The sequence below is a fragment of the Hippichthys cyanospilos genome, chromosome 10 (genome assembly GCF_059441005.1).
Source record: "Hippichthys cyanospilos isolate Australia breed blue-spotted pipefish chromosome 10, RoL_Hcya_1.0, whole genome shotgun sequence".
NCBI classification, from domain to species: Eukaryota; Metazoa; Chordata; class Actinopteri; order Syngnathiformes; family Syngnathidae; genus Hippichthys; species Hippichthys cyanospilos.
Window position 1 is genome coordinate 221,392 of NC_142378.1, and position 26,717 is coordinate 248,108.

Here is a 26,717-nt window from a genome sequence, read left to right on the forward strand (position 1 = left end):
TTTTTCTTGTTACAAACTTTTGATTGGCGCCGTTCATATGTTGGATTACCTTTTTGTTTTGTTTTACTGCCTAGTTTATCATATGCTCAATTATGGAATGTAGTCCGCTCGGGGAAGCGTACGGAATAAGAATTTCATCGCGTGGTCTCGCCGTGCGCCACAAAAAAACTCTTGAAGATCATACTGCGCAAAAAAGATACGCGGCTTTCGTCATCAAATCATTTGAATGTCTTTGTCTAACCAATGCTGAGCGCAAATCCAAAGTTGCATCACCGCGGTTTCTATTTGCGTCACAGCGGCAGCAGAAGGGCCGCGGCGTACACTGGGAATATAAATATGGAAGGATGCGTGTTTGTGCAGCTGTGTGTACTCCTGTCACGTCGGCGTGGCGTTCATTGTCATGCGGCGCCGCACTTTTGCGCGCTTTGAATAAAACAGGAACTCTGCCCGACGCTCTCTGCGTCGTAAACGATGCTAGCGGGCATCCTCTGCGTACGTTCGCTTGAAAAAAATGTCCCCAATCACTGGTGATGAGCCAACAAAAGATATTTGATGGGTCTGAAAGAAGGGTGTCGTACGTTTCGAACCGATGAAATTATGGTATACGTTCTTCAGATTTTTTTTGGGAACAGAAAATATTAATAATATATATATGTATCTGAAATATATATGTGTGTGTGTGTGTACATGTATAAAATGTATGTATTGGCTAGGCGCGAAGTGTTGTATCCTTTTAACACGTTGCTTATTCTCAAATTACTCTTGGATGAGCCCAGCTCTTGAAATAAACAAGCCTAAAGCTCCTATCAATTACAACTCCGATGTAATGTCTTTTTGTTTTTCTCATCAGGCCAAAATATGGCTTTACCGGATGTCCCCAGACCCAAGGTTGTTGACATCTGCGCTAAGAGCGAATGAAAGGGTCACGCATTGGGATTTGAGCTCTAAAATAGGCGCAGAATTTCTAATGCGGCTCTTGCGTTGGATCTCGTGGGCTCGCACCGGTCAGCGGAGCTTCTGCTGCGGGACATAAATAGTGTAGATCTATGGGCATCCGGCGGGCCCTTGGGTGCCGGCTTGTCATGTTGAGCCTGCTTCACAGAGAGAAAGATGGGCCGCGTCCCGCGTCCGGTGCCAATCCTTCGCCTTTATCTGCAAACCGCAGCCGAGCGGAAAACGGGACTGAAAAAAGACGGCCCTCCGGACAGAGCCGACGCCGGACGGGCGCGGGCGGGCGGGCGGGCTCGGCCACGCGCTCGGCCCGATAACGACGTCGTACGTGGCCTTTCGGGGTTAGTTCTTCCTTTTTTTTCTCGGGGGAAGAAACGGAATGATCCCAGAGCAGCCTATTCTACAAAAACACAACTGAAGAAATATTAGCTCACACGTATTTTAGCATTTGGACATGCTATTCAAATTGTATTGAACAATAAGTCGGATGCCATTGCGTATATTTGGCTTGGTCAAAGAAGAATTACGGCTGCAGGGCGTCGACGCCACTTTGCCGTTTTTCACTTCTCGCGGGGGTGTTCGGTACCCGGTAACCACGAAAAGCAGGGGTCGCCGTCCCTTTCCCCAACCGGCGCGCGCGGCTCCATACCTCGCCACTCTCAATCGAATCGGCCGGGGAAATAACATTTCCACCATCCTCTCCGATTCGGTAACATTCGGCGCGAACGAGGATGGGCTCGGACGTCGGTTCGGTCCGCTTGCTTCCCCGATTGAAAATAATGCCGCGACGACCACGGCTAACGGCGGCTGCCGTCGGCCGCGACGGGCGTCGGCCGCTCGCAGCTCGGACTTCTCCCTCTAGGTCATTATTGGTAAAAACGTTGGCATCCGGTCATCGGGCATTTCTGACGGCAGGTGATGATGCTCGGCAAAGAAAGCATTTATTTTTGTTTAACTGTGCAGTACCTGTAGCATTTGGCCATTATGTGCACATATTTACATGGGGAACTGTTCAAGCTCACCTCAAGAAAGGTGAAATGTATTTTTCTGTAAAGTCCCCCTCCCCCTCGCCGCCCGCCCTCGTCAGCCTTCCTTGACTCGTAATCGGCGGCTTTTCGCTCACGTTTCCTCCTCGCCTGGTATCTGCAGCCGCACTCGGGACAGATGGACTGTTTTATTTTGCTCCCTTTTTCTGCCCGAGCGGCGATACCAAAAGTCCCGTTCTGCTGCCTGCGTTGGAGATAAATCAAAAACATTTTTCTACAGTTGCGATCAATGCTCGGGACCTTTTTTTTTTTTTTTTTCCCCTGCCATGAGCATCCATACAAATCCAGAACGGTGTAGTGAATCTTTCGCTCCTCGGGCTTCTTTTCGAAGCCTCCTTCCAGTGGTCCGCTCTTGCGGGAGGGATTTGCATCTCATTAGCATTTCATTCCGGATTTAATAGCATGAACTCCATGCCCCTAGACAATGAAGGGTTAAGATAGCAGAGAGGAAGGCCCCCCGCCCCGCCCCGCCCCGCCCCCCACTAGTGGGTACTGTACATCTTCCCTTGCACAAGTGCGTGACAGGTCTGGTAATTAAGCAAATTGTGGTACGCACACACGCGCGACCTCAGCGGATTGTTGCACGACTCCCTCTCAGAGCGTGGCTTTTCTATTCGCAAACATTTAGCATGGCCTTTAAATGGAGTATCGCCGTTTTTCTGCTGAGCTTAACTGTTATTGCATTGCGGTCCTTTAGTGGAATCTGCTGGGAAGGGAGCGCAGTACGTTCATCTATATTTTGTTACGTGAAGCGTTTTCTCAAAACCGGGCTTCTGTCATGAAGATTAGTTTTGATTTCTTGACAAAAAATCCACCAAAACAAGGTCTCGACTTTTATCTCTCAGCAGCCAAAAGGTTTTAAACGGAGCGGGTGAAAATAAGGAATCCACCGTCGAAAGGCCAAAGCGACAAAACTTCAAATGCGTTTTTCTCCAAAGTCATCTCGGCAAGCTTCAAATTGCTTTTTATCATTTCAAAGGGAATCGGAATTCGAATATATCTCTTTCAATTGTCATTTTCGGGGACATGAGCCTGATTTTGGGAATGCGGCACATTTACATAAATAAAGCCACGCATTTCTTTTCAAGTATTTGGGTCACTTGACGAGTCCAGTTGATCCTAACTGTCGTATTCACGTCCTGTCAGCCTGCCGCTTGGCTAATGATGACCAATTCATTGGATTGATTTGATTTCTGGCCCAAGCCAACGTTGAAACGAGATCAGGACTTTCCTTCGATTGAGTATTTGAGATTTTCCGAGCCCGGCCGTCCAACAAGAGTGAAATGTGTTGATCCGGTTTTTATGCCGAGAAAAAAAGTACACGCGATTTTACTGAAGATTGCTCGCGCGACTTTACCACAGTCGCACAAATTGACAAAGTCGCTTCCCCAAACAACTTTGCACGATGTTTGAAGAAGAAAAAAAAGGTTTACATCGGCAGTCCCACGCCAATACTTTTTAAAGCGGGCGTTTTGCTAGCTCCTCCGTAGCCAAAAGGGGTCAATTCTATACAGGGGAACACGTTTGAAAAACTGAAGCTCTTATTGAATATTTGGACAGCAGGGGGCGGACTTGACAGCTATTTTGTTCATACGACGCACAAACGAAAAAGCCGGTGAGGAAATCGTACATCCGTCGCGGTCGACGGAGCCAAAAAGATGAGTCCGTTTCCATCGTCTGTGACAGTTCACAGATAAGATGGATTCCTCCGGCGCCGTCTTCCCTTCAGCGGCCCGATCCCGGAAGGAGGCGGCCTTTTCCACCAAGGCACCTCCCCCCCCGAACATATGAGCGCTGCTCGCCGCCACACGCGCGCTCTGCTATAGCGAGCGCGTACGAGCATCATTTGCGATCCGTTCCAATTTCACACTCGTTAAGTTTCCGTGTAAAACGCCGCGCCTCCGGGATGAATGAGAATGACTGGGACGCGCCTTGATGCGAATAGCGGCAAAAGGAACGCAAATGATCCTTTCCTACTGACTTTTCGGCTGAAATTGTAAAGAAACCGCAGAGCGCGTCGTTTCAAACTCTTCTTGTTTATGTGGCAAAGACTGCAAATCCATCTCCACTTATAACCCAGGCTAAATTTCACTCCTCCTTGACATACAAATCTCTGATGTACATTGAAACAAAACAAAACAGGATAAATAAAAGAACCTATCATTTTCTGAAACAATTCAATAATTATGTTTGAAGGATTTTTGCATGTTTGTTTCATTTTTTTTTTCAATCGGGCCGCTGCTTCTGTTTTGCGTGTCTCTGCCGCCGCGGCAATACGAAGGGTTTGTGGCAGAAGCTAAAGAATATACTGTATGATGGTTTATCACGTCGTCTGTCCGCAAGTGCCGTGCGAGCAAAAATCCTCCATTATCACATTATAATGATTGGATTTTCAACTGCTTCGGGAAAATATAGTTCATAAAACAAATTTCATGTTCAGTAGGTTATTCAATTTCATTATTTTAAAAATCCAGATTCTCACCCGTACTAGAATGGCTCGACCCAACTTGTCGCGCGCTCGTTACCTGTCGCGTTAACGATTTATTTTGTGAACCGGTTTCGACCGTAATTCCAAAAGTTGATGTTTACGTTGAATATTTTTCTGCTGACAAACATTTATTTGGAATTATGTTTTTGAGAACAGGTCTGACACTTTGTTGATGATTTTTTTGTACTTAAATATTTAATAATTACCTTAATGATTTATTTAGTGAAAAGGTTGTCTACCGTACTGAACTATTTATTTTTTAAATATTTTTCTGTGGACAAATATGTCTTTCTTTCTTTTTGAAAGCAGGTCTGACACTGTTGAATATTTTTTTTGACAAACAAATATTAATAATGAGGTTAATGATGTATTTTTGTGAAAAGAGCTCCACGGTAGCCTGACGGCTGGTAAATACTTTACACTGGTTAAGGGGTACTTGACTGAAAACATATTTCGCAGGAGGTACATCATTGAAAAAACGTGGAGGCAAATATGTGAATTTGAGCCTCAAGTACGTGAGTGTGTGGGAGGGGGTGGATGAAACCAAGGACACACAGGTGAAATACATCGCAACGCAGTTGCGTTGCATCGTCGCCGCTTAATGAGGTCATCGGCCGCTTGTTGTTGTTTACGATCTCGGGCCTCCCCGCTTCTCCGGTGATTGCCTTTTTTTTTCTTCTTTCTTTTCCCTCTCTTCTCACGGTGGTTTCCGTTGCGCTAATTTATGTGTTGTTGTTGAAGCCGGCCGGCGCGCCGCTAGGCCCGGCGATGGCATTTAGCTAAAGAGCAGAGAGGCCGTTAGCTTCAACATTCATCCGATCAATCTGGCTAATGAAAGCGCATCCTCTCCGCAGCCTCCGTTACCCGTCGCTACTCTCGCCCTGCCCTCTGGCCTTTCCTTTACCCCCCCCCCCCCCCCCCCCTCTAACCTCTCGCCATTTCATATGGGAGAAAATGGCAAAACGCCAACCTGTTTAGTGTTTAAAGCGGAGTACAAAAATACCTTTTTGAATGTATGAAAGCTTACATGATGAGGAATAAATCAGTATGTGTTTTTCTTACTGCTGTTACACACATCCGTATGTCCGCAAAAAGCCTCGAGTCTGGACTCAAACGGGGGTACTTGAAGGAACTTTAGGCGGTACTCGAGATTTGAAACAAACCGACATTCAAACATCCTTTAAAAATAATTGAATTGTTTGAGAAAAATATAAGTTCATAAAACACATTTTATGCACAGTAGATTATCCAATTTCAATCTTGTAAAAATCCAGATTCTCCTCCAGAGGAGAAGGGTTTGACCCAATTTATTTGGCGCCACCTCTCGTTACCTGTCAAGTTCCTGATTTATTTTTGTGAACAAATCTCTCCTTTGATCCCAAAGAGGACACTTTAAGTTGAATATATTTCTGTGGACAAATATTTATTAATTGGTATTTATTTTTGAGAACTGGTCTGACAATTTGTTGATTTTTTTTTTTTTTTTTGTGGACAAATATTTAGTAATAATTAAGTCAATGATTTATTTTTGTGAACAGAGCTCCACTGTAATCCCAAAGAGGATGCGTTTGTTTAATATTTTTCTCTGGACAAATATTTTTTTTATAATCATTTCTTTTTTAGAACAGGTCTGACACTTTAGCTTGATTCTTTTAGTGGATAAATATATTTTAATAATTACATTCATTATTTTTTTGGTGACATTTTCATATTTTTCAGTGGACACATTTATCCATAATGATTTCTTTTTGGCAACAGGTCTGAGCCTTTTTTGTGGATATAATAGCATATAATAACAATTTAGTTCATTTCTTTATGACAACAGATCATTGCATGATCAATAAAATGACCCCAAAATGCTTTGACCTGGTTAAGGGGTACTTTGCTAAAAAAAAAAAAAAAAAAAAGAATTCACAGGGGGTATTTGACCGAAAAAAGGTTAAGAAGCGCTTGCCCTCGACTGCTGCAGTACCTAGACTAACCTGCGAGAGACAGCGCGGTGTCCCGGGGCATACGGACTCTTACTTTACTGTAAATCGCACGGAAAGTCATGGTAATGGAATTCATCGCTCACTCACTTCATCCACATTTCTTTTCAGCTCACGCAAGTCTAAAAACTGCGTTTTCGATGCACTGGAGGTGGCTTAGCGTGTGGCCTGAAACAGGCGCCTTTTCATAGACGGTTCGAATTGCCGGCGGGATTTCATGATACCGTTTAGCCCTTTGGAGTTTGGAACGTAAACGTGCCCACGGCGCGCGTTTTGGAAAAAACCAGCTGAACTTGATAGCTTGACGCGTCCTCGATGAAGTGTCGCTAAATACGGACTTTTTTTATGTCTTTGTTTTTACGATGTTGCAAAACAGTTGGAGTTTTGATGGCTTGGTTTTTACATTGACATGGCTAGGCGGACTTATTGTTTGTGATGTTAAATACAAAATATGAAGGTTTTCAAACACGCATTGCGCAAAGTTGTCACTGCAGTCAGTATTTGAGTCATTTTGTAATTTATTACTTGAAGCATTCATATTTATTCCGTCACAACGCCTTGAATCATAAATGCAATTATATAAATAATGTATTCATTGTGGATGAACGTGCGTGGTATAGCAAGCTGATCTTAGCTCCGGCTACTGCGTTGCTAGCATGACTTATTTGTCTTTCTGACTTATCTCTCTCATTTGTTGCTACAAATGAAAAGTTTGCTTTTTTTTCTTTGATAGTTTTGATTTCCCCAAATCGTCCGTGGCGGGTCTAAATTGTCCGCGGGTGTGATTGAGCGCGTGAATGCTTGTTTGTCTCCGTGCGCCCTGTGATTGGCTGGCGACGAGGTCAGGGGGTTCCCTGCCTACTGCCCGAAGTCAGCTGGGATAGGCGCCGGCAAGCCTGCGACCCTTGTGAGAATATAATATATAATAAATCTTTTTTGTTGTGTTTTTTTTGTTTGTTTGAGGAAAATAAATTCACTGAGGAGCCACCCGCACGGTACGTGAGCACGTCATAGCTAGCCCAAGTATCTTTTTATGCGAGAGTGAGAAATCTAGTGGAAAAAGTTGATTAAAGCCGAACCTTTGTGTCGAGGTGTTCCCTGCAGCAAGGTCTGCGCTTGCCTCCGTCAGGAAATATCCGTCATTGTGCTCCGCTCTGAGCTTTGTGTTTATCTCACTCTCTCTCTCTCTCTCTCTCTCTCACACGTACTTGGAGGCAGACAAAAGAGGCGTTTGACAAATAAACTTTGCGAATGCCACGCGGGTCTCTGGCGGGGCCGCCGGCCGTAACTTGAGACGGATAGATGCTATGTTTGCGTGCGTGTACGCGTGTCGGAAGACTTGAGGGACAGCGAAGGTGACCCGAACTTGCGCAAAGCGATGATGGAGTAGGTGCGAAGAAAGCGAAAGGACGCAAGGTTGTTGCCCGCGCGCAATGCGGGAGTAGCGGAAGGTCCCGATTTGGTGTCGGATTCCCATGTTCGTCATGAAAAGCCCGGCTTGGGAGTGACTTGCGCCGTTTGTGTGACAATAGACAATAGACGCTACTTGAGTTATGTGAGGGAAAGTGTGAGTGAGTTGTTCAGCGCGAAGGTTAACTTACCATCGATTTGCTCGCGTATATTACTTTGAGGGTGTGCGCGCGAATGTTGGGTGTAATCTTGTGAACAAGGGAAACTGGGAACTTTAGCTGCGTAGAACGAGTGTCAGCACTTCTTGCTATAAACCCGTTTCTGTGTGTGTGGACTTGTACCTGTGTTAGAGTAGCATGACAGTTAATTTGCGTGTACTTGTGAACACGCAAAACTGGGGACTTCAGCCATTTACAGCGATAGTTTATTTGCGTCTGTTTATTTGGAATTGTACGTGTATTGGACTTGCGTGACTTAGTTGTAGGTGTACCCGCGAATAAGTGAAAGCGGGGACTTCAGCGGCGGCCCGTGTTGGGGTTGACATTTCTGTGTTATGAAGTCACAAGACTAAATGTGAACGAGGGAAAGGGCGGACTTGTTAGCACTTCCATTTATAAACCTGTGCGTGTTGGGAGTCTTACCATTTGAGTGAGTGTGAGTTCGCTTATGGACAAGCGGAAGTGCGGCCTTCACTGAAGTGCGTTGCGTGACTTAGTGACTTCATACGAGTGTGCGTGTGTGCGCGCGCTCTCGGCAATATTAGAAACTGGGGACCTTAGCCCTGATAGTTTCCCTGTACTTACATGTGTGTATGTTTATAAGTGTGTGTGTGAAAGATTTATACAGAATGTGAGAGTGTGGGTGCAAAAAAAGTACATAGCCCACATGAATTGGATACAGAAAAGGACATTGTGTAAATGACAACTAAGACCCCAACAAAGATGTGTATCCAAGAATGTGTGCGTGCGAGCTATCGCTTGCAAGTGTATGTCTATATGTGTGATGAAGCCGCATAAACACGCGCGGTGCCGCATACTGATCGGGGGACAATAAAACCTCCATTAAAGATTTATTCAGCAGAGGCAAGGAAGGGGAGTGGGGCGGGGGGCTGGGGGGGGGGGGGGCGCTCAGGTTTATGTCACGGAGTGGATTACGCCAAAGACACCTCCCTCCCTCCCCCCGTCACATACTGGCAGTCCCGCGGGCGGGGGAACGCCGCATTTGAATAGCCCCGTCGCCTCCAGCTACGACGATGGCTCCTTAAGTACTCGCACGCGTCCCGGCGAGCGTCCCGTCCGTGGGCCGACGCCGTCTGCGTCGTCGCGAAACAAGCCCGAGGCCCGCTCTGTCAAAATGTCACCTGAGCCGGGCCGCCCCTGGGCGCCTTTTTAGTTCATATCTGCAATAAGATTGCGGAGGAAGAGTGGAAGGCAGGCAAAGGGGGAGGCTCATCTAATTCACCCGCCCTTCCTCCTTGTCCAATGAAGTGTGCTGTCAGCTTTATCGCAAGAGCTATGCAAGCACCCAGCCGCCGCAGCCCCCTCTCCCGCCCGCTCCGCCTTTCTTCGCCTTCGTCCCGTTTGAAATGATTGAGATTCCGAGTTGACGCCGCCGACATTCCAGAGGCCGTTTGGCTTTCCCCTGCTCGCGCGCCAAACGGCGAGGGGGAGGCTCGACGGTCGGGAAGTAAGGGGCTCGCGCAACTAAATGAAACACAATCAATGTCTCGGACGTCCCGAATGGATGAGAAGGGGTATCGATGACGCATTTGAGACCTGTAGCCCAAAATAAAGTCTCTGGCAGCCCTCTTGGGGTATTTTACTCTTTGCCTTAACCCTTGTGGCATAATGTTGAAAATGATGGAAAATCCCTTTTTTTTGTTGTTGTTGATATCGCCATTGTTTTTTACGACCAGAAAGCAAAGGGAAATAGCAACGTGAAACCGAGAGAATCCCGATTAGTAAATGGCGCGTAAGTCAAGCGTTGAGCCTCATGGATAGGCGCGCCCCGAATGGCCGGAATTTCATTAAGATTCATGTATTATTCACCGGGAAACGAAATGGAAGAAGCCCGCTTCACAGTCGTTCATCACGCCTCCGCAAAGTCTCCGGGACTTCGGCGAAGACCTCAAACAAGACTCCCGAATCACGTCGGGGTACGATAGATATCGGAAAGGAAAAAGAACGGCTGCTTTTTGAGTGTCTTCTCGCTAATTTACCAACAAACGGGCCGATGTCATCAAGCAGACCGCCGCGCGTGAGAATGATCATCGGACCGCCGGAGAATATTGTGGCAATCGGAATTACGTTTGATGACTAAAGAGCCCCCGATCAGAATTACGTTTGATGACTGAAGAGCCCCCCGTGCGGTTAGCTGCTCATTTGCTCCGCGGATATTTTGCAGCGTTTGCTTATGTTTTTATCTTTTTTTTTTTTCCCCTTCCCAGCAGCTCCGCCTTCTTTCTTTACCGGACCCTCTGCCTTTCTAATTATAAAGTTTACTTAGGAAGATTTTCTTTGCCGTCGAAGCGAGCGAGATTAGCCCACTCGGGCAATAATAAATACTAATTGAATAATTAACATTTTATAGTGTTTACAAATTGCTCCGTCGGACACGACTCCAGAAAACCGGGCCGGGAAGCGCTTGCGTTTAAAAAGAACACAACCAAACACGAGAACAAGTCTATTAAAAGTCTTATTTAGGAGGCTCGCTCCTTTCCTTTCTTTTCTTTTTTTTTAACACTTCCAATTTGGCTTACAAGGGCTTAAAGTGTGGGTTTAAAGCTTTAAAATTCAATTGGATACAGTCCCAGTGCTTACCGACGGTGAACCTTTGAAAAAAAAAAACATTTTATATGTATACGCCATCGCAATTTGTGATCCCGTGCAACAATCGTATGGTAAAAAATGTCATGTAAAACTAATTTTTGATTTGCACTGTTGTAAAGTATTTAACGCAGATTAATTATGATTCAATTTGGATATAAAACTGCCCATTTATATAGAGGTTTAACTTTTTATCTGGATTTTTGCATATCGCAATCAAAGCCTTGTCAGTGTTTTTTTTATTGTAATTTTTTGAATGGTAATTGTAAAATTGAAGTATTTTGACCATCTTGGGTCACATAATTCTCGCAGTATTTCAGTCAAGTCATTGCACACTCCTGATGGTGCGATAACTAAGCGGTCGTGGCGAAATTTTGGTTTGGGTGAAATTTCAGCTCCCTAGAGTCTTCTTGCAATGCGTTGTAAAACGCCTTCGATGTAAAAATCAATTCTGGACAATACACTGCACTTTTTGATTTAATTGGGTCAATTATGGGATGGGTGGGGGCAGCCCGAACTGGTTGTCAGCCAATGGCGGGGTACGCAGGGGTGACCAAACATCCACGCGTCCAGTCTTATGTAAGAACAATTTCCAGTGTCCAATCCCCCTACCATATGCACGTTTTTGTCGTATGGGAGCTGGAAGCCACGGGGAGAACATGCAAACTCCGCTCAGGGAGGCCGGAGCTGAAGTCGGGACCCCGAACTGTGCGGCGGACTTGCCTCCGAACCCTAAGCCGCGTCCGTGTTAAACTTTCTTCTTTTTAAGCAAGTCGAAAGCCCGCTCGCGTTCCTCACGCCTGGAAATATTTCCCGCCTTTCGGCCGCTCGCGGCATCCCAACGAGTCTCGCGGATGTTCCCTTGCCTTCACCGAAGTTCCAGCCTCCCCTCCTCCGTGCGCCGACGGGCCGAGGCGCCGACGGGCCGAGGCGCCGGCCGCCGACTTTGCCGGCCGTAACCGGCTTTGCCGCTTTCTCCTCTTATCTTTGGCGACGAGTATCCGGTTTGGGCGGCCCCCGATACGCCGTCGAGAGAGATAACGCGCTCGCTCCCGCTCGCTTCTAATCGAATCGACGTCCATCGGCGGAATCTCGACTCGCGACCCCGAGTGGCGTACCGTCCCGCTTTGGCCGGCTAAGTCCTAGCGTGCTCAGTAGAGGACATGCTCTCCTTTCCCGCGGTGCCTCGTGCGCTCGGGTGCGACGCCGTTCACTTCGCTGTCACGCCGAGACCAAATGGACATCGATGAATATGAATAAATGTCCATCTGGCGCTCGATATCTCAATCGGATGGCAGATTTCTATTGATTAGTTTTTGTAAAGCCTTTTCGTAGTAATAATGATAACGGGCCAATGTTGCAGATGAGAGGCTGACCTCTTCTTGTAAAAGGGTCAAATCCGGGGCCGGTAAAGGATGTTGCAGCCTGACAGAAAAGAAAGTTCCTGCATATTCTTTGTCAAATCCAGATCCGTTGCTGAATACGTTAGCAGATGACTGAAATGATGGGCTCGGTGACCAGTACCCGCCCATCATTTGAACTTTTTTAGCTTTGTGTACTCTAACCATTTACCGAAGTTGTGTGCAATTAGCGCTAGTGTTGGGTTTGTTCATAAATCCGTACAAATCCAGAGAGAGAGGGGGAGAGAGAGAGAGAGAGAGAGAGATGGGCCCTCATTTTATGTACTGTTTGTTAACTCATTCACTGCCATTGACTGCTGTCGATGTCAAAAATCCATTTTTACTGGCCTCGCAGCGAGTATGTTAACTCATTCAGCGCCATCGGCAGCTACATAAGTCAAAAGCGCATTTTAATGCGGCCGGCAGCCGATGAATGAATAATAGGCACAATCGCAGCCGCGATAGCATCGGCGGCCTCAGTAATAATAAAGCGCGTGCGTGTGTTTTGGGGTGGGGGAGGTTGAAAGCTTGGGGAGCTGCGGGGTCAGCCTTAAATTTAATGGCTGGACTGAGGCTAAATGAGCTGAATTAATCGGGTCCGCTCCTCGCACTTCCGCGCCTCCTCAACATACATTGTGTGTGTGTGTGTGTGTGGGGCGTTATTAATTGGGTCATACTTCCACCGCTCCATCCTCTCAGAAGCGCGCATATAGCTTTGTAGGACGCGGAAAGTGCGCCACCTCATCTTGTAACACGATCAGCTTTAAAAATATCGCCCAAACATTTGCGACGATCGTGTTTGCGCCCCTTTCGTTTTGAAGGCTGTTTTGTGTGCGCTTATCCCATTTTTTTGCAGACACAAGCTGAATATCAATGACACGCGCGTCCCAAGGAGATGCTTTATGTGCGCCGGGCTAAACGTCGGCTTCCATTTCAAGGGCCGTTCCCCCGTGCGTTCGTTGAAGCGGCCTGGTCCGGAACCGGGCTTCCCCCAACGCAAACACACTTATCACCTCCCCCCCAAGCCTAACGAACCCCCGCTTTGGCCGTCGACCGCCTTTTGACCAACTGCTGTCGACGTAGACGTCTCTCCTGCCTGCCGTGTGATCGCCCTCCCCCTTCGATCCCCTCGAACTCCCCCTACGCACTTGCCCGCGACGGGGGTCAGCTCCCCGTGAATAAGGTCAATCGTTCCAACATGAACGGGTGCAACCTTGCAAGAACAAAAGATGCGTGCGTGTGTGTGTGTGTGTGTGTTTCCATTGTCACCCATTTAGCCCGTTCTCCAGCGTCCAATTGATTATTGTTTTTCCGTTGAACACAAAGCGACATTTTAGCTGATCGAGCCGTATTGCGGCTTTTTCTTTCAACGGCCAAGCAAAAAGTAAAAAGAACCGCGATTAATCAATTTAACCCCAAAAGCTCGAAAACCCTAAAAACATTTTTGGTTCCTCCCTAAACAGTAAAGCTTGTATTTACTTTGACTATTTTGCTCTCTTCCCAGGGAAAACTTTATTTACATTTTTTGTTTAGAGTAAAATATAGTCAGTTTTACTGTGTATAAAACTAATAATATTCATTTAGACGGCGCTGTCAAAAGGTATTAACTTCGGAGATACATTTTATAAAACATTAAAAAAACAAAGTTGTGTTTACTTTCTGCGGAAGCCGAACTCTGCACATAGTGACAAAACAGGGAGTTGATGTAGTTTTACTTGAAAAAGACAGCCCATCAGAACAAAAAAACAAAGCTTAACAACTTAACAATGCCTTACAAACATTGGTTTTTGGCAGATTTTCGACTTGGCGGGAACAGATTTATGGCATATCTCTGACCCGGGTTGTAACAGATTTATGGCATTTGAATTTGACGAGCACAACGTTTTCAGAGAGGATAAATTGTTATAAATTGTGAATATGTGATGAAAGCAGTCGCGCAGCGATTCTCAAAGTGTGTCGGTACGCAAGCGCCCTCTAGTGTTACACTAGAGAATGGCTGCCAATGTACGCGTCGTTTGTATTTAACTTTTGAGAAATGTTTGAACATTTGAGTACGTTTGTATTTTTTTTCATCTTTGAAGTGTACAATATATTCAATATTATCTGATCATTTTTATCAAATGTGTTCCGAACGTATATGTTCAAGCTGTGCACCCTATTTTACAACGTTTTTTCCATTTTTTTGGTGTAAGAATCACTGCTGGAAGTGAATTTGAATTCTAGTTAAACTGAATGTGCAACAACTGAAAATTATTTTCTGTCTCTGTCACCATATGGAACTTCCTTTGTATGTATTTTTCAAAGTAATGCTTTACCAGCCTCATTGGCTGAGTCACCCAGAGAAAAGCTGCATTCTGAACCGAATGACCTCAGGGGTCCGATTCGTGACTCAGCTAAATGGTCACTCGCTTGATCTCCGCCTCACGGTGGGCTTTATTCTTGTCCTGGCTATCCCTGCCTCTCTGGGGGGGGGCAGGATGTTTGGCCGCAGATTATCCAGGCGTCAGAGGGGTTTTTCCGAAGGTCGTCCGGCGGCACAAACGTAAACGGAGCGGCCACTCACCGACATGCGCCTTTGGACCCAAGCGCCCGAATGAACGCGGAGGAAGCGGCGAATCCGCCGCGTTTGCGGGGATCTCATCGGAAGTCCGCGCACATGCGCAGCAGTAGCGGGATGTGTTTTCTCAGCAATATATTGTCTGACTAAGCCCAATTAATGAGACCCGGCGGAGCTGCCAAAGTCTACTTGTATATTTCATTTTTTACCTTCCTTCAGTATCTCTTCCCCCATCCCTCCGTCACCCGTCCCCTCTTCCCTCTCAACTTGCTTTAACTCTTGCCGTTTAACGGTTACTGAGCTGTTGGAAAATCCAACTTTTTAACTGTAAAAATGGAAGTACAATAAGAAATTAACTCCTTTCTGGAGTTGGGATTCTAAGGCGAAATCATCGTATGCCGGGCAATAGCAAACTGGTCATTAGCTAATGCGTAGGAAACACCGGGTAAAAACATCCACATTGTATGTATACTGTATGTTCAAAATGAGTAACAAAATAGTATAGAAAGTATATCCGAGATATATAAGCGAACAATGACATTTGATTTACAGGTGAGTGACATTGACTTGAGCTACTTACGGCCATATTCCCTAGCGAGGGTAGCGTAGCTTAGCCTTCTTCGTATTTCTTGATTATCTCCAGCTCGATTTCCATACTAAGCGTCTTCTTATGTCTCCCTTTAACATCGCTAGCAATCTTAGGACGCGTGGCTAACAAATTTAAGTTGGAATTAAGGTCTAAAATGCCCAATAAATTTGATATTGTAATCACTCAGACGAGACGTCGGCATCTCAGTGACATTTTCTCCGCGAGGCCGGACGAAAAAGTTTATTATTGCACTTGGCAACGTGAAAAAAACCTAAGCCGAGGACGCCGTAACCCGGGGGTCCGCCGCATTAGCGGGCCACGATTATTACACGCTCAAAAAGGTCGACCCGGCCCCGCGCGTTCACATCGCGTTGGTATGACTCTCCCGAAACAAAGGAAAAGATATCATGGCGCCGCACCTTTTGTTCAGGCAGGCATGGCTTTCTTAGTTCAACCAGCGACAGCAGGTGAAATCCAAACGAGCGGACGGGCGCCACTACGCGTCCCGCGGCCACGATTGCCGTTTAAGTAGTTTGTATTATGGTGCCGTGCTGCGGGCGTGTGAGAGGGAGCGCGAGCGAGGGGGAGGGAGGAGATCCGGAACTCGGCGCCGGCCTACATATGCCGCTCGGCAGCATCGCGCCGTCTGCTTTTCTCAGACACCCGGCGGACGGCCCGGTGTACGCGTGGCGTGAGCTGAGCGTGGAAATTTGGAATTCTGTCTGCGCGTGTCCCCGATGATACTGGACTGGCTCATCGCTCAAATTGAATGTATTAGCCATGACGCTGCGGGGACGAGGGTGGCGAGAATTCCACACTTGACACGTTCAATCCCAAAGATGCGTTTGCGGACGTTCAATCCCGGAATTTGTTTTTCGGGAGCACTTCGCTAAAAGGAGGGTCTAAAAATGACTGATAGTAGATCATTGATTACTTAGTGCAATCGAGTCATTAGGTATCGAAATACTGAAGAATTACTATAGCCGCTGAAATACTGAATTGATTTTGTCAGGTCAAAGTAATCCATTAAGAAAGTAAACAATTAGTTGGTTGATTAGTATTTTAGAGACTCCATTAGCCAAAGTGGAAAAAAGAAAGACAAAAAGGGTAAAGGAACCAAACTTGTTTAAAAGCAGTTCTGTGCAGAGAACGGAAGAGCCCCGACTGGTTGATATTATTGGCATATTTACGGTTCCCTCTGTGTAAGATTGTAAGCGCACTCTGCTTGAAAAGGAAATAGAAGCCAGACGGGAGAGGGTCTCATCACAACTGATTGGTCTGAAAGACTCATTCTGGTCTTCTTTTGCAAAAGGTAGCCTTTGACTCAGCTTGTGTTTTTTTGGTCCGGTCTCTCTCATTGATAACGTTGGCAAACATTTGACAAAAAAAAGTTGCTGGTGCATTTTTAAGGAAACTCAAGCAGCGGTGTGTAGGTGTATATGAGGCACCGGCATCCAAGACATTATCGCAGCAGGTGTGTCTCACTAAACAAACGCCGAGGGGGGCTTTTTTTTTTTTTTTTCTTAGCGAGTTGCATCTGCCTCCCAAAATTGCTCAAATTAGTCTTCATTTCCATTTTTTTTGAAACCTCAATTTTTCTCGGTCCACCCCAATCAAAGCTGGCAGCTGGCGCTTCCTCGGCGGAGTTTCCCATAAAAGCTTTGGATTAAAAAAGACAGTCCCTAATGAAGGACCCTCCACTTCAGGCCGCATTAAGCGTTAAAAAGAAAAAAAAATGGCCAAAGGTGTTCAATTGCATGAATAACACATCAAGCTCAATCTGTCTGCCCATAAAATGACTGTCAAGATATAAAGTGAGCGCAGCTACCGTACGTCTGTCATTCATTTGCCTCGATGCATTTTCCGTCAAAATGCTATTTGGTTAGAAGCGGATGACCGACGGTCAAACATTGACGCGAAATTCTAGAGATGACCCGTTGCTAATATCAGGCATCCGTCAATGCCGAAACCACTCGATATACTGCAACTCGTTTCTCTTGGATCGTTTCCAATAGCTGTCACAGAGACGCGATATTGAGACGCGATATTGACCTCAAATGACGTGGATGGGAAACGTATCCAGAAGCGCCGCTGACTTTGACGTCGACTACGTTCCTTGTTGTTTTTCAGAACAAACTTAAGTTTGGGGGGTTCTGGTTTGATCAGCAACTCTTTCAGTGCCACGGACGAGAATTCGAATCTTTTGAAATAGCAATACAAAGAATGTTTCTACAAAGAGTGTAACAGGTCATTTGGGTAAAAAAAAAAAAAAAAAAAAAATCCTACTGTCGAATGCTCAAAATTGCAACATTTAAACTATGTTGCCAACCAAAACGCTAACACCGAAATGAAGCACCTCAGCTAGACAAATGAAAATGATTGCACGTGGGGACGGAATCTTAAAAATGATTCCGATGGGCCTTCAAATAAAAAAATTGCCGTCATCTCCATCCTTCAAGATACACGAACTAGCCTATTATACGCCCGCTATGAAAGGACACACAAACTGAAAACACTTAGTGTCTTTTGCCTGTCGAAAGGTGCGCGTGCGTGCCTGCGTGCCTGCGTGCCTGCGTGCTTGCGCATGTGCGCCGGTTAAATTGAATTTTAATTGACAGCAGAGCTCAAGAGATTACGCTTCTATCTAATCAGATTTTATTTATACTGTGGCACTATAGCGCCACGGCTTATTGGAGCCACGTGGGCGTCTTCACACCTGCCGTCTTTAATTTCTTGGGAGACAAATTGCAGACGAAGGTTGCAGCTTTTTTTTTTTCCCCCGCAAAGCATTCATAAATTGGGAGTAGTGCGAAGATTGCCTTTTGAGACTGAATTAAACGGATGTCAAGTCAGCGGGAAGGATGTTTTAAATATGCTAAATTATGTCTATTCTATCAGCATTTTTCCGAATTAATAGGCAGCATTTGGCAGACGGATGTAGTCGACCGCTCTGGAAAAAATCAACGTCATTTGCTCTCTTACTGACCTATGCGAATGCGGTGGCAAAATCATACATTAATTACAGAGATTTGCTAAAAACGTTGTTAGCTATGATCATAAAACAATGAAAAACAACATAGCACTGAATCAGCTTAGCTTTTTGTGTACCATTCGCACAGTTTAGACCGGAAAAAAAGTAGAAAGTTGTCGTTAAACTAGAACCGGTCTTGGGACTTTTGACTCGGAAACTAAACTCGGAATCGATCTAGTCGGAAACTTGGAGGAGAGCTAGAGATTACAGGGTGAGAGCTTGATTTAACGTTGTGACCATGTGTCACAGAAAAACTAGATCATAAATAATGTAAGACATCATTTTTTTATGACAAGACACGGGAGATAAAAGAGCAACTGCATAGAAATTGACACGTAACGGAACATCAGTCCTATCTAAAAGATAATTATTTAGCTGTTTTTGGAAGTAAAAAGTTAACATTTTGTTCAATAACTTGAGCTACTGTTGGTACGTTGTTTTTCTCGTAAAATCAATACATTCAAAAGCATGTCGCCTATTAAAAATTTCTTTCGGCACTTGCCGTCAACCGAAAATGACATCGCAATGAGGGTTCAGATCGCAACCGATGCCAGCTAGGCTAGTAGCTAGTAAATGTCACGAGACCAAACCTACATGAGAGGTGAGCTTGACATTTTCATTCGACAGCCAGTGGCAAAATGTGTTTTTAAATGTGTTTTTAAATGGATAAATCGTACATGAAAACTAATAGTAACGTTTTGCTGTTTGGAAATGGCTAAATAAAAATGTTCTTTACTGGGTTATCTTACTTCATAGAAGCTAATCATTCATACACCAAACAATTAGCATGAAGCTAACGGATTTAGAAGCTAAGCTATGTGTGTTTTTTGAAAAAAGTGCAACTTCCTCTGTTTTATTTTGACAGTAAATTGAAGGGTGCGGAGTCCTGGTATTTTTTTGCGCCGCACACCCGGCGACACCTTTGCTTGCCGCATACAAATGTGCGTTCATGAAAGCGTTTTCCCGCACGGCGAGCATCGATCCGCGTCGGACCGGCCACGTGCGCGTTTGTGCGCACGTGTGTGATTTAGCCAGTGCGGCTATCGATCTGCGGAGGGGGGGGGGAGGGAGGCTCCGCCACTGTTTCTTCCCGCAGCGCGCGCAAAGTAATCCCGGCGTGCCTCTGTCTTGGACGATTTGTCTGGGTTGGAAGCCGAAGGGTTCCCGCCCGCCCGCCCGCCCGCTCGCTGACTGACTGACTGGCGCTACGCGCTATTCAAGGCTCCAACTTCCATTGGCGGTATTTAGAGTCCGTTTGCTTTTAGAGGATGCTGCTTTTGCTTTCAAACGTCTGGCAATCAATAAATATTTGCGCTCATATGTTTGAATGTAATTTGATGCTAGATGCGCAGCGTCGCTTCCCTTAAAGCTTTGATAGTGGCTTGTGCAATTTCATTGAAAGAAAAGACTTTATTCGCAAGTGATGCTTTTATGTGTGTTTAGCATTTTCTTTCAATCCCAGAATGCCGCAAGGGATGTGCAAGTCAATATGCTGTGAAAGAAAATGGCAGTTGAAGTTTTAGTGGGGAAAAGTACGAATGCTAAGATACAAATGGCAATTTTTTTTTAAACATCGTGTTCCTTATTTGATGAGAAAAGATTAGTAATATGACAAAAAAAAGTCACTTTTTTCCCTCCGAGCTGTTGGGGAAAATTTGCCGATTACTTGAAGAAAGTTTTATTTTCTTTAAATCGCAGATTACCGATTTTTTATTTTTTGCAAAACAGTCATTCACGGATGGTATTTTTACGAAAAGTGTTTTTTTTGTACAATAAATATGATGTCATAAAGAGAAAGCAAAAAAAAAAACCATGAAATCTGATCGGTAGTACTACTGTACATTATGAATTTGTTGTGATCCTTCTTTTCGTCGGTATTTTTTTTCTTTCAGCCAGTGTTGAAGATGGGACGCAAGTGGAGCGCAGAAGAAGCCGGGGAACTCTAGATTCCTGCGCGATCCATGAAACAAACGTCCCGTTGGCTGAAATTGATCAGGTAATTGAGAGGGAAAGCGAGAGCGCTCCCCAATGCCCCGCCCGCCGCACGGCACCTGCGCTCAACTCGGGCGGGCTAGCGACTCGACCGCAATTTAAAGGGCAAGTCAAGTGGAAAAGCCTTTCGCGACCTCCGACCGGTGATCGGGAAATCCCCGAGCATCTGCGCCGTCGTCTTGGGCTGACGGCAAAACGGCCCTCCGATGGAGAAAAGGGGAATTTGTTGCTTTTCGTATCTCGGGTCGGCGGCGCGGCCGCATAGCACGCCGTCGTGGAGAAATGTTCGGGGTCCACATTCTCCCGCTCGTTTTGGTCCAGATAGTGTGCCAGGCGACTAATGTTGAGTTGCGTTTCTCGTTGATTAGATGATATTCGCCGTTGCTTTATTTCACACTTGTTTGACCTTGAAACAGATTAATCCTATTACTGCATTAGTTTTTTTTTTGCGTGTGTGTGTGTGGGGCGGGGGGGGGGCAGTGTTCATAATTGGCTGCGCCTCGAGCACAAGATGAGGGCAGACTTATCAAACGCTCCACAGAGGGTGGGCGGCGAGGAACGCAGCGTAACGGGACCCTTAATACCGGAGCGTCCCCGGACCCCCCGACGAGAGGGAGCGGAGCCACTTTGAGGCCGGGGGAGGACGCCGGGCCCTCTGTGGTGGGAAGCGGTTTTTCTCTCAACATTCACCTCGGTCGGAACCTTCTTTTCCGCGTTTGCTTCTTGGCGCGGGCCTCACGGCCTTTCCGACTCCTTTTGAATCAAAGGGCTCCACTCACCTGATTCGACCGCGGCAAAGTCCCGCCCCCGACGCGCATTTCTCTCCCGCTAGCGTCTCTGCGCGCTGAAAGTATGTCGACTGTTTGGCGCATGTGATCTTCTTCCCGTCTTTTGTGTGTCGGCCCGGGGATTGCGCTTCATTTCTAAATTTATCCTCAAAGTGTGCCACCTCTCCTGTGAGCCGCTGCCGGGACTCTGCGGCGCAGGTTGGGGCGGTGAAGGATCGGGGGCGCTGGCTTTGCGGGCCAACGGATTTTGCGGATTGGTGGGGGTGGCTACGATTACGGCGCAAAGCCAGTGAGGAGATGCGAATGTGGGACGCGGAAACCTTCAATTCCTCACCTTTTTTCTTCACGTGATTTCTTATCTTTGTCATCTTTTGCCGACCCCCGGGCACGCCTGTTTATTTTTGTTTCTGTCTGTCTGTCTGTCTGCCTGCCTATCGTATTGTGTGCACTTTAAGGCGCACCTAAAAGCCTTATTATTTTTTTTTTGTTTTAAAGCTGATAGTGCGCCTTATAATCAGGTGCGCCTTATAGCGCGGAAAATACAATGTATATGTGGATGCGTATATATGTATATCCCTTAATACAAATAATTTTACTCAGACATGAACCCCCGTGTCACTAAAAACAACAAAGAAAACAACGTGATGTGTCTTTTTAAGAGATAAGTGCTATTGTTTTTGTATTTTTTTTTTGTGCCGGCATAGCTTGTGTACATTTTTATTCCCACCGCACGCGAGAGCAAATCTCAACATGATTACACAGAGCGGGCCCTGGAGGAGCGCTCTTATCAGGAGCCCCTCTGGTGGAGATCGTCTCACGCGCCGCGGATTACACCTGCAATATCGCCGCAGACTTTTCAGACGCCGATAAAATCTCTCGCTCGCGAATCTCCGATCGATAACTTGAGTTCGATGGATTTCCTGGCGCGGGCGACGTTAGCTTTTTGGGTTCGCGGCAAAATTGGTGCGGTATTCCGCTTGGAGAAGTCCATTAGGAGAAGTACCTCGTCGTTAGTCGCACATGTTGTGATTTCCAACATTTTTCCATACGGTCAACTACGCTGTGAACTGAAAGTCATTTCGGGTCATCATTGGCAGCGTAGCTTTTTATGGCGGTCACGGTTCAAACAACTCCGATAGAGCTGAGCTAATAATAGCCTTGAGTTAGGTGAGGTTCGCGAGCCGAGGCGCCATTGAAAGAGTCATGCGGCCGCAATGTGGTTTTGAGTCGACGGCAGGCGGCGAAACGGCCGCCCCGAGATAGAGAAAAATCAGCCACCCCCTGAAAAAGGTTACAAGGGCTGCTGGATTGTTCTGCTTTTTCCGCAAAAGCGATATCATTTACAAAACTGTGAAGACCGCATACCTTGACTTCTTCTTTAACCAAATAAAATGTGGGGCCCCCCCTCCCAATTTAACCAGTTTATCATTTTTTAAAAAAGTAAATTAGTTATGGATCACCCCCCCTCCCCTCCCCTCCCCTCCCCTCCTCTCCCTCAAATGAATTTTGATTTGATTGAAAGAGATTGCACTGAGTAGAGTAATTGCACATCCGCAGCACCAGGTGGTGCGCTAGCGCTCTCATTGTCAAATTTAGGGCTGGAGTTTTCACATTTTTTAGCGGCTTAGGGTTCTTTCTCCACATAAAAGGAGATTTTGATCTTTTATTTTTTTTAAAGCTCTATGTGGCAGTCACAGTAGAAAGGACCCTGATAAATCCAACCTTTGGAACAATGAGATGAAAAGTTGTTATTTTAATGCGGTACAACTGATCATCTCCAACACGCTGAGTGCGGAGCGGTTTGGACACCAGCATGTGTCCAGGTGCGTGCGCGTCGCGCGCGGTTAATCCCTCGGGCAACGGGCCCCCCCGCGCTGCCGGCTCTCGGAGCGAGGGCGGGAAACGGCGGGGTGGAAGTCACCCGGGCGGGACTCGGGAGACCGGACTGGGACGGCCTCCGAGTGTCCCCCTGCCACGGCGGAGGTTGCGAGGACGCGCGGCTCGCCATGGGCATCGGGGGAGATAACGGAAGCGGGGGGAACAGATGGCAGCGGAGCGGAGGCTGACATGTAGTCATGGCGGCTAAACGCGCGCACTACTCCTGTTGCGGCCTGTCGAGCGGCGGCAAACCAAAGCGACGCCCGTCGCCGTATGTTTGACTCTTTGATGCCGCAAATCTCCGGGTTGCGTTCAAACGTCCTCCGGGAGCCCACGACATTGAATTTCAGGTGAATGCTCATTCTCATAGGCGTTTATATCAAGGTCAGGAGGAGAGAACAGGCAAATACGGCAAAAAACTTCTTTGGTTACGATTTTTGCGGTCACCGAGACGCAGTGACTGCGATTTTGTCTAAAATGGCACTCAGGTGATTAATATATGTTGGTTTTCAGCACTTGTGCCACCTATAGGACTGGAGTGGAACAGGAGTAACAACACACTTGAAACGCCATTCTAGACAAAATACCGTATTTTCCGCACTATAAGGTGCACCGGATTATGAAACGCAACCTCACCTAATGACATATTTTCAAACTTTTTCAATCACAATATAGTAATACTCAAAGCAATAACAACAATAACTCAAATAATCACTCTAAACTCTCAATAAACACACAAAAGAAACATGTAAAGCTCACTTTGTCAGTTCATTCCCCATTTACGAGTCTCAATGTCAATATTGATCCATATATATATGGCGCACCTGATTATAAGGCGCGCCGTCGGCTTTTTTAAAAAAAAATAAGGCTTTTAGGTGCGCCTTATAGTGCGGAAAATACGGTGGAAATAATGATTTTGTACATTTGACAAATCATTTTCTATCGATAGTTACAAAAAAATCACTTGACTATGACATCACAGTGGTTGTGTTATATTGTCCAAATCTCCCCACCGACAAATGGGGCTCGGAAAGACGAAAAGGAAACATATTTCAAGTTCACGTCTCTAGCTTTAGGCGCGGGGCTTGAGAGGCTCGACCATTTCCATTCTTTTCCAAACGCCAATCTTCAAATGAATCACCTTTTCGCACGCCGCTTTGGCATCCAGGCGACCGACCGATTGCAATTCCGCAAGTTAATTAGAAAAATGTCACGTCCTACGGTAAGGGACAAATTTTCCTAATGAGTTTGTTCTCATGCACTCTAGGCATGACTTGAACCGACACGGGACAGAGGGCGCATATCCTCTCCGTGGATTTACCATTAGATCAAGGTGAAATGTGAATGTTGATGTTTTTTTCTTTTTTCTCGGAAATTGAAGTCATGGTGTTTCCAATAAGGATATTACGCTGCCAATTTTAATCGTCCGCAAGTGAGACGGGCCGGTTCCGGGGCCGTTTTGCCACTCGGTGTCGACTGCAAATGACGTCACAAATGCTGAAGGGTCGGCTCACAGTAACGTTTTATGAGTTTGGTCGCGCGGTTCACAAGCTGAGTCGGGATCGGTCGTTACCTGAGCCCAGAAAAATGTTAAACGTAAAAATAAATCGTAAACTTGACAGGTAACGAGTGTTGGCACGCGACAAGTTGGGTCAAAGCGTTCCAGTATGGGGGATAATCTGAATAACTGAATAATATACTGAACATATTTTTTGGAAATGAACTTATATTTTCCTGAAACATTTCATTCAGTAATTATTTTGAACGTATTTTTCCTCTGCTTTGGGACCCGCTTCCTAGCCCCCGCGAACAGCTCTTCCGTTTACCGCAGCGACGACGACGACGGCGTATTATTACAGCGAAAGTCTGTTTGCGCTGCGCAGGCAGCGATAATTAGCATCGAAGTCAAAGAGCGCATCTCAAGAGGCGCTAGCATAAGCGCGTGCACGCTGTTTGTACGTACAGCGCACGGACGGCAAGCGCCCGTTTCCCCGCAAAGAGTCCAAGTTCACCACGCGTGAAGACGGGTACAAAAGAGTTATTTTCCCCGGGAGGAAATATCCGCAAAAAGACCGGGCGTCTACAGCGCCGTCACGGATAACGAATGGTAAATGAGCTTGCGCCGCGCTAGTCGGCGGGGGAAACGAGTATACCCGGCGCGGTGGTGCGTGCGTTTTTCACGTATCCGCTCGCTTGTCATTCATCAATATGCATTTGTACGGTTGGCCCCGCGCTCGCGGCCGTCGCCGCGCATCCGTCTTGTCGTTTCTTTCTCCTTTCGGGGGGCGGCGGGGCTCCGGCTCTCCGCGGGCGTTTGCCAGCGTACCGCCATAAATCATCATTAGGGATGGCGGCTTGTGCGGTGCGCGCGCGTCGTCTTTCGTCGGACCAACCGCCGCAACTGTCCGTGTGCAACAGTCCGTGTGCAACAGTCCGTGTGCAACAGGCCGCCACTTTCTGTCTGTAAACATACACGGCACTGAAATTGCTGTTTGTGTTCGGCCCTTCGTCTTGAATACAGAGTTAGGGATTTGGAGGCAAGAGGGCGTCTCGAATCTACGCCGGTTACTTTCGGGCCCGGGCCACGAGGCGTCCCGCGACTTGTCGCGTGCGAAATCTGAAGAACTTGACTGAGGGAGCGCATACAAGCGTGTGGTGCTTGCTCATCATGATTGAGCCACAATAATAATAATTAAAAAAAAAAAAAACAACTATTTGTTATGTATGGTTTGCCTGAGATTGCGCTGATTAATGACAAAATGGCCCAGCCCAGAATAAATGTGCCCAAATGAAATCAATGAATTATTCCTAACTAACGGAGTTAGGCGAAACGTTGTAACGGGCGCTTAATTGCACCGTAGTTTGCCGAGGTGAAAAGGGTCGACTATATTATTCTTTTTTTCTTCTTAAAAGAATTAAAACTTAATTTTACCAAGAGAATTTCATTAATCATCCTTTTATATTGGAGCTTGAACTGACCCCTTTGAAAAATCCAGGGAAAAAAAGGATGGCCGCATTTTCCGCGCTATAAGGCGCACCGGATTATAAGGCGCACCCTCAATAATGACATAGCTTCAAACTTTTACAATCCCAATATAGTAATACTCAAAGTAATAACAATAATAACTCTAAACTCGCAATAGCATAATAAGTCAATGTCAATATGAGCAACCTTGTTCGATTGTAAACACACAAAAGAAACAGGTCAAGCTTACTTTATCGCTTGGAAAAACTAAAAATGTGCTTTTTTGGCAGTATCAACACTAAACACATGAAGACTTCGAAAACATTTAAAGTCAAGAAATAAAAGTTCAGTAAAAGCCCATGATTATATAACTTTTTTCGACACTATTTTGTCTGAAATCGCCACGTTATTCACCGATTACGGTAGTAAAATTACAAAATAATCTTCAATCACAAATGTACTTAATATGAAGTATAAAAAACTTCCAAGAGGTTACTCAAAATTAGATGAACTGATTCAATCCCAAAGACGCTCAATCCCAGCTACCTATTTACTGTATATTTCCAATGTATTCAAGTGTTTTGCTGGCAATAATCCACAAATCAGGTAGATTGGATGGCTTTTTTCATATAGCATGATGTGGCCCCGGGCCTTGAGTTTGACCCCCGTGTTTTGACACCTTATGTCCTCGAGGACCGCCGTCCTGTCGAAAAATGACATTGAACGTCAAACCGTACCCTTTTTCACATTTTTGCGGCTTTTATAAATGTATCCTACATATTTATGGATAGTCTGATGTCACTGAACAA

General features: G+C 46.0%; 1 protein-coding gene across 2 annotated transcripts in view; it reads left to right on the forward strand.

Annotated features, from left to right (window-relative positions):
* Positions 1–26,717, forward strand: part of dab1a (DAB adaptor protein 1a) — a 154,235-nt gene that overhangs the window by 11,405 nt on the left and 116,113 nt on the right. For both annotated transcript variants that reach the window (XM_088425094.1, XM_088425095.1), the window contains one exon: positions 20,178–20,281. The gene's annotated coding sequence lies outside the window, so the exon portion shown is untranslated. The remainder of the gene's footprint in view (positions 1–20,177; positions 20,282–26,717) is intronic.